This window comes from Bombus terrestris, chromosome 4 (genome assembly GCF_910591885.1).
Source record: "Bombus terrestris chromosome 4, iyBomTerr1.2, whole genome shotgun sequence".
Lineage (NCBI taxonomy): Eukaryota > Metazoa > Arthropoda > Insecta > Hymenoptera > Apidae > Bombus > Bombus terrestris.
The window spans coordinates 7,649,814-7,662,303 of NC_063272.1; the positions used below are offsets into that span (position 1 = coordinate 7,649,814).

The 12,490-nt window shown below is 36.0% G+C and overlaps 1 long non-coding RNA gene across 1 annotated transcript; it reads left to right on the plus strand.

The window, feature by feature from the left end:
• The first annotated feature begins 6,233 nt into the window (after positions 1 to 6,233).
• LOC125384852 lies at positions 6,234 to 11,833 on the plus strand. Its single transcript, XR_007223661.1, has 2 exons — positions 6,234 to 8,207; positions 8,640 to 11,833. It is a non-coding gene; the product is annotated as an uncharacterized LOC125384852 (long non-coding RNA).
• The last annotated feature ends 657 nt before the right edge of the window (positions 11,834 to 12,490 follow it).

Below are 12,490 nucleotides of genomic sequence, written 5' to 3' on the forward strand. Positions count from 1 at the left end.
TTCCAATCTGTCCCCGCCGCCGCTTCAATCGAACCGCGTTCAGCTTTGTCACTGACAAATGCCTTCGAATCGCTCGTTTCTTCAGAAGAAACGACGTGATTTCGAAAGAGAGCGACACGTTTTTCGAGCGGAGAGGTTTGAATAGTCGGCGATGTTCGCGAGTAAAGAACTTAAAAATGATTTTCTTACGGGAAAATTATAAATTTTGCGAAGGATACTGAAAGTATTTATCGTAGTAATTTATTTATACGAATAGAATAACGTGTATCTGTATGGATGTATCGTTTATTGTAATTTAGTATTATCTTCTATCAACGATTTACAATTTGCCAAACGCGAAACAGAGTTCCGGTTACGATGAAACACAATTGTTTTTAAAAAAGAAGATGTAAAATTCCATGTGGAATATCAAAATAATTTATTTGCGCTAGAATAATTTTAGCCCTTAGAACCGTTTGCAAGACGGAGCTACGATACAATAGAGTTCGTGAATTATTTTAACTTACCGATGTTATTGTCAAAAATTTGCAATCTGTCGATGTTATTAATCTGAATTCGATCGTTTGGAAATTTACAAGCTCGCAGATTTCAAAGTTTGGAAGAAGATCTCAAAGGCTGAGAAGTACAAAATCGAAAAGTTCGAAGCTGTGAAAAATTGAAAATTGGAAGTTTCGAATCTGCAAAAATTCAAAGATACGAAATTTTGATAATTTGAAAAGTCAAAGATTCGCCGATTTAAAAATCGGGAAATTCGGTGTCCCTTGGATTTACAATTTCCTAAATCATCGCAGCAAACGGAAATACTTCGCTGGAACAGTAAAATTTAAATCTAGAATCGTCTGTCTACTCAGAAGTAAATAGAAAGCTCTTGAAATTCGACTCGAATTTCCCTATATACTTCGTCGATACACGTTCCATCGCTTTGAAGATTCCTTTACTTTGCCCGAATCCGCGATTTTCTCTAGTGGCTCGACCATTTCAAAGGGCACGGGGTGAGCGGTAACTTCCGATTGCGTGGAAGTCTCTGATCAGAATTTTCGAAGGCAATCGCGTTTCGCGCGACTGATCTACGTTAAATGTCGTTAAAAGTTCGGACGTCACGGTCAGTTGGTCCACGGAATGCGTTTGAACGCGTTGGCGGCCGCGATTGAAACTCGTAAAATTCGCTTTTCACGCGCTCGCATACATTTGCATGAACAAGGAATAATCAACCGCCGACTGAATTTCGTATGCCTACGAAACGAACCGAGAGCAACTGGTTTCCTCGTCTAGCGTTCGCCGCCGACTATCTTTCCTTCTAAAATGATCGTGCATTGGCATTAATGCAGCTCTGCCTATCCCATAAATCACGTGAAAAAAACGCTCCGTTCAAAGATCCATAGCAGCTTCAAACTAAAATTAAGATCAGATGGAGCAACGAAGGAATATCAAGGTATCTGTAGGAGAAAGGGAAGACAGGAAAGCTAAAAATGTCGACGAGATTCAAGTTAAGAAACGAAGGTGGCAGGCTAGCAGATATTGAATGGATACCGAGCAGAAGATGCGCAGGATATGCGGGACACGTGAAGAAACAGCATTGCATATAATGACAATGTGTGAAGCAATGAGGGTAAGTATCAGTGAAGCAATTGATGGACGATAGTGGAAGAAATATAGATCGAATGAAAAGACTGATCGAAAGTGGAATCTAAAAGAGGAGGTGAAAAGAGAAAGTGACGAAACCAAGCAAAGATTCAAAGTCTAAGCTTCTAACTTATAAATGTTGCTATGGTTGTAAAATAGACATCGAATAGGTTTAATTTTGTTAATCGTCTTAAAGGTTTATCTTTTCTTGTTTGTTTGGATTAAGCTAGGAATAGATATAAATATAATATACGTTGATGTAAGCGGTAGAGATCTTGAGTGGGTAAAAGATTAAGAAATCTCGTATGTAATCCGAAAGGAGCAACGATTATTCGATAGAAAAGAAAAAGGAAAAAGAACTGAAGTTAAAATCTGCGATGAAACTAGCGCAATGTGTTTCTCAACGAATGTCGATTCTCTTCTCGATAATTCCGATCTTTGTTTGTGAAACGAACCTCGAGCTTCTGAGTAAAAGGACATTGGCGATCTTGTGAATCTTAAAGATATAGAATCATACGGGTTCCTCGTATTTAGAGATAGACAAATTTATAATTTTGAATTATGATAATCGACCATTGGTCGATGTGAAACAGAAACTTCAAATAAATAAGTATATTTAATTGTGATTTTTAGTAACGATATTCACATTTAATTTTATTCTTCCGAGTAACAAGCGACTCATGGACAGATGGTATTATTTTGAAAAGAAAAGAAATAAAAAGAAAAATTCAAAAATATCTAAGTCAAGGACTGTATCACAAACGTTTTGGATTTAGATGCAAAAGTCTGTCAGTTTTGTTAACGTTCCTCTACGAGTGAAAATTTGATAAAGACGAATTTGGTAAACATGAAACGTCTAAAAGGTGCATTAAGATTTAAAGAAGAGACTGATGAAATTTTTAAAGTTTTTTGGCAAAGGATAAAGAAGATGAAAGTACATGGGGCACTGTTACTGCCTTTGAATATTTGAAGCATTAAAAAACAATCTAAAACACTTGGTATAGAATTGCCGTGAGTTTATAAATTCTCTAGAAATCTTCATGTTATTCCACGAGAGACTTCCCCGCTTAATCGCAACATTCCACACGTTTCCAGAATGTTTCGAATCAGCGCCTCTCAAGTTCTCCGCAAGATATTCAAAGTATTTGATATTTAAAAAATTTCAACTTTCTCTCACGGGAGAGACGCTCCTTTTTTTAAGCGAAACTAATTTTAATTAAATCGTCCACTATAACTGTTTAAACCCTTTATTTAAAGCCCTACGAAACTCTCTTGTTCTATGAAACTGTCAATGAATAGAGCGTGGCAGGACACGCGAAAAGATCGAACTGGAAGTTACTTTGCATCGAAAAATAAATCGAATATCTGGAATAATATTTTTTCATGCGAAGCTCCATTTTCAAGAATATCGAGTTTGAAAACTTGTCAAATACACATGACTGGACGGAGTAGATACGAATGGACAATCACGGGGAGTATGTTATTCTACTTGAAAATAGGTCAAAAGCGTAGAAAACGTATCATGTAGTTTGTGCTACCTGTTATATTGAGAAACCTTAAGATCGCAATAGCAAACAGTGGTTACTTATTTTTCCTTTCCTTCTAAATATCAAACTTGTTGTGAGAAAAATCATCGAGATTAGGCAACGATAATCATAAGCGTCGTTTTATTCTTACAAGAATCTCGAATGTCCTTTCGTTATTACATATCATACAGGAAAAACGAAAATTTTTAATTTTAAATTTAAAAAAGTTTAAAAAAGTTAAACGACACTAAGAATTCTGAGCGTGGTTTTATTTTAAGGGTTAATTACCCCTTCGTTGCAAACATTACGAACGTTATTGCGAATTATCAACTAAAAAGCAACGGGTCAGGTCAAACCGATCGGTTGATATCTCGCGTACCTTGAATGATTTAACGTTCAAGGTGGAGGAGGTTTAATATTAGGTTGTCCGGAAAGTATCTTTCTTTCGCAACCGCTTTTACAACAGTGCATCTTCATACAAACGCGAAACCAAGTCTGTGAAATGTCGCGGTGTTTATCTCAACAGAACAAAATGAATCGTACGTAATTCGACAAAATAATTAATATAAAACAAAAAACATTGTGCGTCTATTATTTCGGACAACCTAATATTTAGTAAGTGTTAAGAGTGTAATTTGTCACCTTATTTGCATTTGTTGTATGTTATTGGATGTTACGAACACGGCGATGGTAAGATGATGTCCTCCTCTTGTTGAGATTGAGGTATTTCACCCACACGACACGACAGTCTATTAATGACTGAAGTATTTCACCCACACGGTACGACACTCTATTGATGACCGAAATATTTCACCCACGTTATTTATTTATTCTTGTATGTTCTTGCTCCTCGTCGTCGATAGGTAATGGGACTCTATTTTATTGACTCCGCGTTTGTATTCTTCTCCTGGTTTATTTTCGACTATTGCTGTTTGTACCGTATGCTCCGTATGTTCCAGTTAGTTGTATTTCTAGAGTTTCTGATTTCCTCGAGTAGACCGTCTCGTGCATATTTACACTTATCAATTTCGATGTTAATCTTCTTTAAAGTCGAATCCAGGATTGCAAGTTGATTCAAATACTCGTTAGATTTTATTGCTATCCCTAAAAATAAAGGACTAAGTTTGTTGCTAACTTTTGTAAATCCGATGTGTAGTCGATGTAAATTCACGTTCAATTCGCTGATTTTCTGGATGTCGTTGATTCCCCCCACCAGCTTTCATCCGTCCATCGAACCGAACAAACGTTGCAAGGAAAATATTAGAAAAATTCCGAAATTTAGAAAAAGTACACTTTCGTAGATTAAATTAAACGTCGTAGATAAAATTATCGTTATTAAGACTTAAATATCCCTTCGTTATAATTATTTACTGTGTATAAGTATTTACTGTACAAACATCTTGTTGCGGCATCCAAGATGAAGAAAACGAGCGATAGGGCGTTTCCTCTCGATTGGACGCGATAAATTGTAACAAATAGTGAGATATGGAGGAATAATGCCTTGATATAGTAGCGTCCATCGCACAGGGGGTCGTGAAACCTGTTAGATAATGCGCGTGCTCATCTCGGACCGGATTCCGGCTTTTGCCAGGACGCAATCGGTCTGCTCGTTTGCCATGCACCGACTCTATCGCTCCATTCCACTCGAGATGCACACAGTCCGCTTTTACTTTTGCTTCCTTCACCTTCACCGTCTCTTCTTCTCTCTTTTCTCGCTGCGGGGCCTTTTTTTCTCACGGTTACGTTTACCAGCGACCGTGTCACAATGCTTGCCAGAGACTAGCAGCCTCCGTTACCGTTTATTATTCTTGTTAAATCCGGCGAACCAACGGTGTAGAAGATTCATTAGCTCAACGTGGCCAGGTATATTTATGGTCGTGATGAGTTAAGCGTTATTCTGCGCTTGTTAATTCGATAGAAGATTCTGTTGGTTCATAGAGGGTTAAATTAGACAAACTGCTTGTTAGAATTTCGAATCGAAAATACAAATCTTACGCACAATTTGGCAAGGTATTGGTGCGGTATGTAGACGAGGAAATTTGTTAGACGAGATAGAAGCAGAACTCGTCCATTCGATGAGTTTTGATTCTGTGAGTTTGTTGGGAACGATTAATGCAATCTTGATTTCGTTAAATTCGATAAACTGTCTTTCAAGACGTATGATTTTAAAAATACAAAGGTGAAGATATTTATCATTGTTTGCTACGCGATTTGGTATACGTTAAAAAATTTGTCGCACGAGATGAGAGTAGCATAAAGACTCGTTAATTCGACGAGTATTGAATCCATAGTTTTTTGAAGATGAATAATACAAGTCGATCTCTTCAAGTCTGACATTTTTGTTTCTTTTTTGTTAAATAATACGACTTGTATGACTTGCCAATATACAGTCTTCGTGAATACGAATTTGCCTACAATTGTTACTATGTTTCTAAATTAGTAATTACCTTTCTTTGAATTTCATGTTCGTAAGATGAATCCGTCGAAAGACAAGAAGTGCGCTCCGTCCACTCGAGCTCGAAACGATATATAAGTCCTACAAACGAGACGCGCATCTTCTAATTCGCCTGTGCTTCTTCAATTTATCTCCATTACGCAGCCGATCAATTTAATTCATTGCGCTATCCCGTTCATTGACTTCTCAATTCGCTGATGCATCGCTTCGAGGGTTTCAAAGTTACGATTCGCTGCAACGTAGTTGTACGCAATTCGCAACTTTAGCCAATGCTATAGAATGACCCGGTTCTACGATTTAAATCTCGTATTCTATCATTTCGTATTGCACTCGCATTTGCATGTTTCGGTCGTAGGGAAAAGGGGAATGTTCATAGGATAAGCACCGGATGAAAGAATTTTAATAAAACAGGTAGAAAAGGACATCGTATTTTGACAAAACAAAATTGCATTTAACAAGACCGTAGAAGAGATACAAATATTATACACCATGGAATAGACGACTGTTACCAATACGGTAACATGAAAGAAGACACCATGATCTAACAACAAAAACAGTCTTATATTTGATAGGAGTAATTAATAGATACAACAACAACATACCACAAAATAGGTGACACCAACCTGCTAACAAACTTTCAGTACAAAATTCGCCAAAATTGATTCGGTTCACTCGTGAAATAAAAGCAACGATGACAAGTACACATTGAAGGAAATTAACGATCGTTTCAATGATCGATCAGCGATCATAACGAATAACAAAGAACGAGACCCCTCCTATGTGTAGAACGACAGTGTGTTGACTGTAAGACGGAAGGATCGAGCGGAGGCAGTACACGATAGATAGTTGGCCGATCGAGTACCGGATCCAACGATATTTTTCTGCGACACAGCGTGGACGGAAAGGTGAAGGCGATCGCAGGCGGTTTCCCGGGTGTTTACGATCTGGAAACTTACGCACGAATCCGCGAGGAAAGCGCGGACGAGGCCGCACAGAGAGATCCGGCATTCCTGGAAATTATCACCTCCGGGATTTGTGATCGTGACGCGTGACAACGACTGGTTTGCAAAAGTCGAAGCGGAGGTCGCGAGTTTTCGGCCGTTCAAGGCCGTCTGACAATCAAAGTCGTAGCCCTTCAATGTTAGGGACATTTGAGTTCTCGTGCACTCGATAAGTGGTATTATGTTTATTATATTATGTGTATAAACACGTTCAATGACTTTATATTTAATCGATTATACAGTGGCTACTGAAAGTGTCTGCACATATTGTTAGTTTGCTATGAAGCTTCTTTTCATCAGGTGTAACATTTCGTTTTCATAGTATCAAATGTTTGTAGCCGTATGAAAGACACATAGGAAAAATGTAAGTACTTGGCAATTACTAGATAATGACGGTACAGTCTGAGTTATTCGAAATAATAGGGAGACAAAACTGTTGGGACAATAAAATTTTCGGATAGTAGAATAAAACACTTTTCTGATATGAAATTTCATTTAATTCAAATACGTTCTTTTTGTGTTTCGAAGCGTCGAAACCTTTTTCCAAATACCACGAACACTTCGGCCAAGAAGTTACTTCATTACCACTTTCATTTACTGTTGCCATTCCTATAAAATCGTCGTTATTACCGTCTTTATCGCGATGAGATCATTTCATTACATCAGGATATTTAAAGTTTCTCTACTGTTACCAGCACCAGAGAAATGTGCGTGCTAATATTCAGTATCGTGTTTTTTATTGACTGTGATTATAGCTTTTTCGACGTTATATATTTTTGCTACTTCTGTTGCACATACGTCATTCTCGAGAATTTTAATTACGTTATTGCTTGTTTCGATAGTTAGAACGCTATTAGTTTTATAATAAATTCTTGTAACCAGAATTCGTAATACTTTCTTCAAATTAGAAGATCATGTAATTCGACGTTTTCGAAAATTCAAGTGTATTTTGGCTTTTTGTGAATAAATATTCGAGTTTGATGAAAAAGGTATCAAATTAATTTATGCAGGTCCTGTTAGCACAATTATGCTGCTACTTAATTATCGGTGAAATCTCACGAGGCACAAGTTACCGATATTATTGAATTCTCTTACCAGATAAATTTAATAATAAAATAACTTATATCTTACAAATGAATTTTACAGATTACCAGTCATTTTATTATTTCATATGACGAGACTGCAAAATTATAGAAAAGAAATCTGTAATCTATAACTTCTAACTTATCAGTTCACTAATATTATTCAATAAAATATCGTGCAATCATCAACCATAGTCAAAATTGAGGTCCCCCTTACAATTATGCTGACTCTGTACAATTTCTTTATTATTGCACTTGTTATTATCAAATATTATAGTGTTAAATTTTTTCTATTTTGTTTGTATCGTTTTCTTGCACAATTGTTTGTATAATTCTGATAATTGGTTTCATTAATTATATAAGAAGGAGAGACAGGAGGGAAGACAGAAGTTAGGGTTACGAGAGTGTACAAACACGTTTGAAAGGAAAGTAAAAGTAAAAATTATAAGTACCATGGACAACGAACGACCTCGAATGCCCGAAATTTCTGGGGCCTATACTATCGTGATACGGTTCTCAGGTATGAATTCGATTTCAATATGAATAAAATATAAATTTTAACAGCCTTGGTTCGTTTATTGGAGTACGCGAATCCATTCACGGAACTCGACTGCCTTCATTGAATGATATGATCTGTCGACATCGGTCGAGTATCGTCGAATGAAACGTTATGTTAATTTAAATTCCTAATTTGGAATCGAAGCAATTACCGAGCTGACAATAGAGATTCTGTTCTTCATTTTATGTTTCTTTCATCGTCATTCGTCGTTTTCTTCTTTTTCATTATGAACCTTTATCCGCTTTATATTCATTTGCATAACTACGATTCCCATAAATGTTACGAACGAAGCGCAAAATTATTCCAATTGCCCTTGTACAAGATTATGTCAAAATTTTGTTTAATAAAATCTGCATTTAATTAACGATCATCCATATGTTTCCGCCCTTTCAGGAGCGTTCCTGCTGGTCATGAAAACAAGATTTCCTTGTCTTCCACCTTCACTTTAGAAGAAAGGACACATATGGTACCTTCGAATTTGATGAAACATTGTAGGCTCGAAGAACAACCAGCCAAAAATATTAGATACGTATCTTCTTCTTTTTCTAGCTACAGTAATTCAAGTTTAAGGGGTGAAACCACTCTTTAAATTTCGACCCTTTGGAAGCTAACTCGAAATAAGTTAAATCGAAAAGTTAACAAAAATTGTGCGGTTTCTAACGTGCCAGAGGAGAATGCTAATGCCAGATAGAACAATTTTCAGAGATGTTTAGAAAGATTGCATCAGCCGTGTTTGCTTCACAGAATTTCTTTTTTACCTATGCAATTTAGTAAAAATACATCTCGTTCAATATCCGTAATTATAATCTAAATTGAAACGTAGAATTGAAAAATTAGAGACAATAAACCTCTTCTAGTCTTAATAAATTCATCTTCAACGCCCCTTATTACAAATCCTTTAAGTCATTTTCAGTCCAATCGTGTTCCCCCTGCACCAAACAATTCTCGTTCGGAGAATTCTGTTTCTGTTCTATTTCATCGCGTTGCGTCCAAGTTTTTTTCCCGACTTTTTCTAACAAAACAAGAACAGGATTAGATCGCAGAAGGTTCAAAGATCACTGCTGAGTCGGCTAAAAAGTGAAATTCGTTTAAACTTTCTCATTATCCTTCCGTCATTTCTTATTTCCTTCGATTAAACTCTCTTCGAGCTCGCTTGCTTTATTTTCCTCTCGGTTCTCAAGGCGATGTGCCGCCGTGCCTCATCGTAGTTTCTCAGCCAAGTTGTTTCCGCTGACAGCCTGGATTAATCAAGTTTAATAGGTTAAAGTCGCGTTCGTTGTTCGCCGTTTCGTCTCGCGATAAACGCGGCCAAAATAATAAACAGATACGCTTAAAACGCGTATTTAGCTACCTGTTCTGACCATGACGCTGCGTCTTCAGGACAGGGATGCGATTATATACGATCAAACCCTGTTATTCTCTTGAATCATTCCAAACTTTCAACGAATTTAACTGAGTTATTCGTATCTCCATGAACTTTCATCGACTCCCCCTTTGCGAGCCTTGACCACTCCAGTCATAAATTCATAAACCTGCATCTATCGTTTTAAATTTTAAGTTTTGCGTACGTTAAACGATGCAAGATTGTGTTACAGAGTTTAGCGTTTCTTGTATATATTTCTGTATGTTCTTATATAACCGTCAATCATTTATAATCAGAGCAAGAATATTCTATTAACGTCTTGTGTCCCCGTCAGACTTCCTTGCTTCAGGCTATATATACATATACTATTGTCGATAAGCATCTAAAACACTGTAACTGGTTTGTAGCAACATGAATGTTAAGTAAAATATATTTATATATTAATGAGAAATTAATGACTGAAAACAATACTCATCATACTTTTACAGATTCAACGAATAATTTATTCGGGAATTTATTAGGGAAGAAAATAGAATTTATATTTATTAACAAATAATAAATTCGAATTGTTTGTTTAAAAACTTGGTCGACAGTGTATTAAAATTAAATATACGATTCGCCCATGTACCTACATGCTATTCCTTCTCTGATCTTCCTTATCTGATCTGTGTCTTAGAGACCAGATAGTCTATCTGATTTATGTTTTACAGATTAAACGGGGATAAAGAACTTTCCCAGAATATTCTGTGATAAAGCTGACTAAAAGATTCTACTAGAACGTATTTTCATTCTTGCAAGCGACAATATTTCATTACATATCCATCAGTCGTTTAAAACCAATTTCATCGTGTCACATAATGCTAAACTAATAACGTAGGATGTAATTGTATAGTGTTCGTCTATTATTTACCGCTATTATATCAAATTATATCTTGTCAAAAAAGAGCGTCCATGAGTGTATTTCCAGGTATTTCTGAACGATTATACATAGATATATCCTGCAATACAAAAGTATGAATTGCAAATCATGAGAGAAAAGATCGTGAAACGCGGAACCGATCTGCGTATTAAGTCGAACGATCGAACGGTACCGCCTATTTTGCCGATCGATGACCGTACAATGCAGATAAACGATAATTGCTCGCGTTTCGCTCGATCATAAGAACTTTCTCACGTTCCTCTTTTTTTCTTTTCTCTCTCTCTCTCTCTCTCAAATTACCTCATTATCTCTTTCCATTTGGCGATGAAACGATATCGACGGTTCGCTTAATCGAATTAATTAATAGCACGGTTGCGCCTGAAATGACATACCGAAATAATGGCCAATGAAAATTACTCAAAAGCTTAATCCATTTCCACGATGTTTACTACATTGTGACACGTGTTGGTTCGTGCAAAACGAAAGTACACGATGCCAAGGTCACGGATTATTGAAACCTTGATCGCATTTGATTGGACACTTTCGAATTATGTCCTTTCTTTGTTTTGGTTCAAGTGGAGGAAACTGAGTACGTACTTCCCTTTTACCCTTGAAAAAAAAAATATAAATTGCTTGGTAGCGTCATGATACTCGATTATTTTTATTGGTGTTACGTGGAAGATTGATGCAGTGTGTTTGTATTTCACGATAAACATATTTAACGCTGAAAGATACACGTTTGTTTAGCCCCGTTTTTTAGAGAGTATGACAGATTTAGTAAATTTGCAAACCAAACTTTTGTACGCTAATGAAAATAAGTTATATCTACATAAGATAATTCCTTTTGGTGGATATCATACATATCATGGGGAACGATTACGCATTTTTTACGATACAAAGACGTTTTAACAAGTACAAGGAGGATCGTACAATTATGTCAAATAATCTTTCTGAAGAAGATTCTCAACCCTTTAATGACAAATAAACGATATTTAAATTTTACAGTGATCCTATCTTAGCTTCAACTTGTATACATATATGTTGGTCTACGCGATGTATATGTACATCGAATTAAATCCTATAAATTATATAGCATTCATATGAAAAGTTACTTTTAACCCATAACTGCTGACATAAAGTCCAACTTTCTTTTCCTGTAATTTTTTTCAATCTCTCCTTATATGATGTATTATGTAAACTATTCTCTAGCAAAAAAACTTAGTACATGCCGGCATAGGTACAATTTTCTAATATATGTTTGCAATATGTAGAGATATGTTGTCGAATAAAAACAGTGCCTAATAAATATTTCAAATATTTTCTAGTAGGAACGTGGAATATCGTTCTGCTATCTTTCTATAAAAATTCTTATATCAATTTTACAAATGTATAATTTATAAAAAAAAATTCCTACGCTTCTATCAATATGTAAAAACAACCCTATCAGTAATTAATTTAATTGTAGGATAAGGGATTGAGGAATAATTAATTTTTAATTCACCAAACCCAGCAACCGTCTAGTAGTTTGTACTTTGCTAAGGGTATACGTAATGTCTGTATTTAAAACGTAAATGTTCCCATACCTTGCATTTTTGTTTCAGATCTGTTTTTTTTTTTTTTTTTTTATTTTAAGCGATTTCTTTCGTTGATACGGTCCCGAACCTTGAGACTTTACATGGCGAAATAAACGAATTTAGTCACTGGGCGTGTTAATGGCTGTGCATTCAGGCGATCATTTATTAATCCCCTGTTCATTATGGTAAAGGACTGATAACTCATGCGTTTATGTTGCAACGAATGTAACGAAATACGCTTGAGATGAGATTTGTACTCGTCGCTTTCCTATCGGACTCTATTAATTAAATACTGTGATTCAAGTAGGATGAGAAGTTGCTTCTTGAACGTGAGTATCGTTTACGAGCTTATCATGCTTACATTATTTTGATTCGCCGCTTACATCGG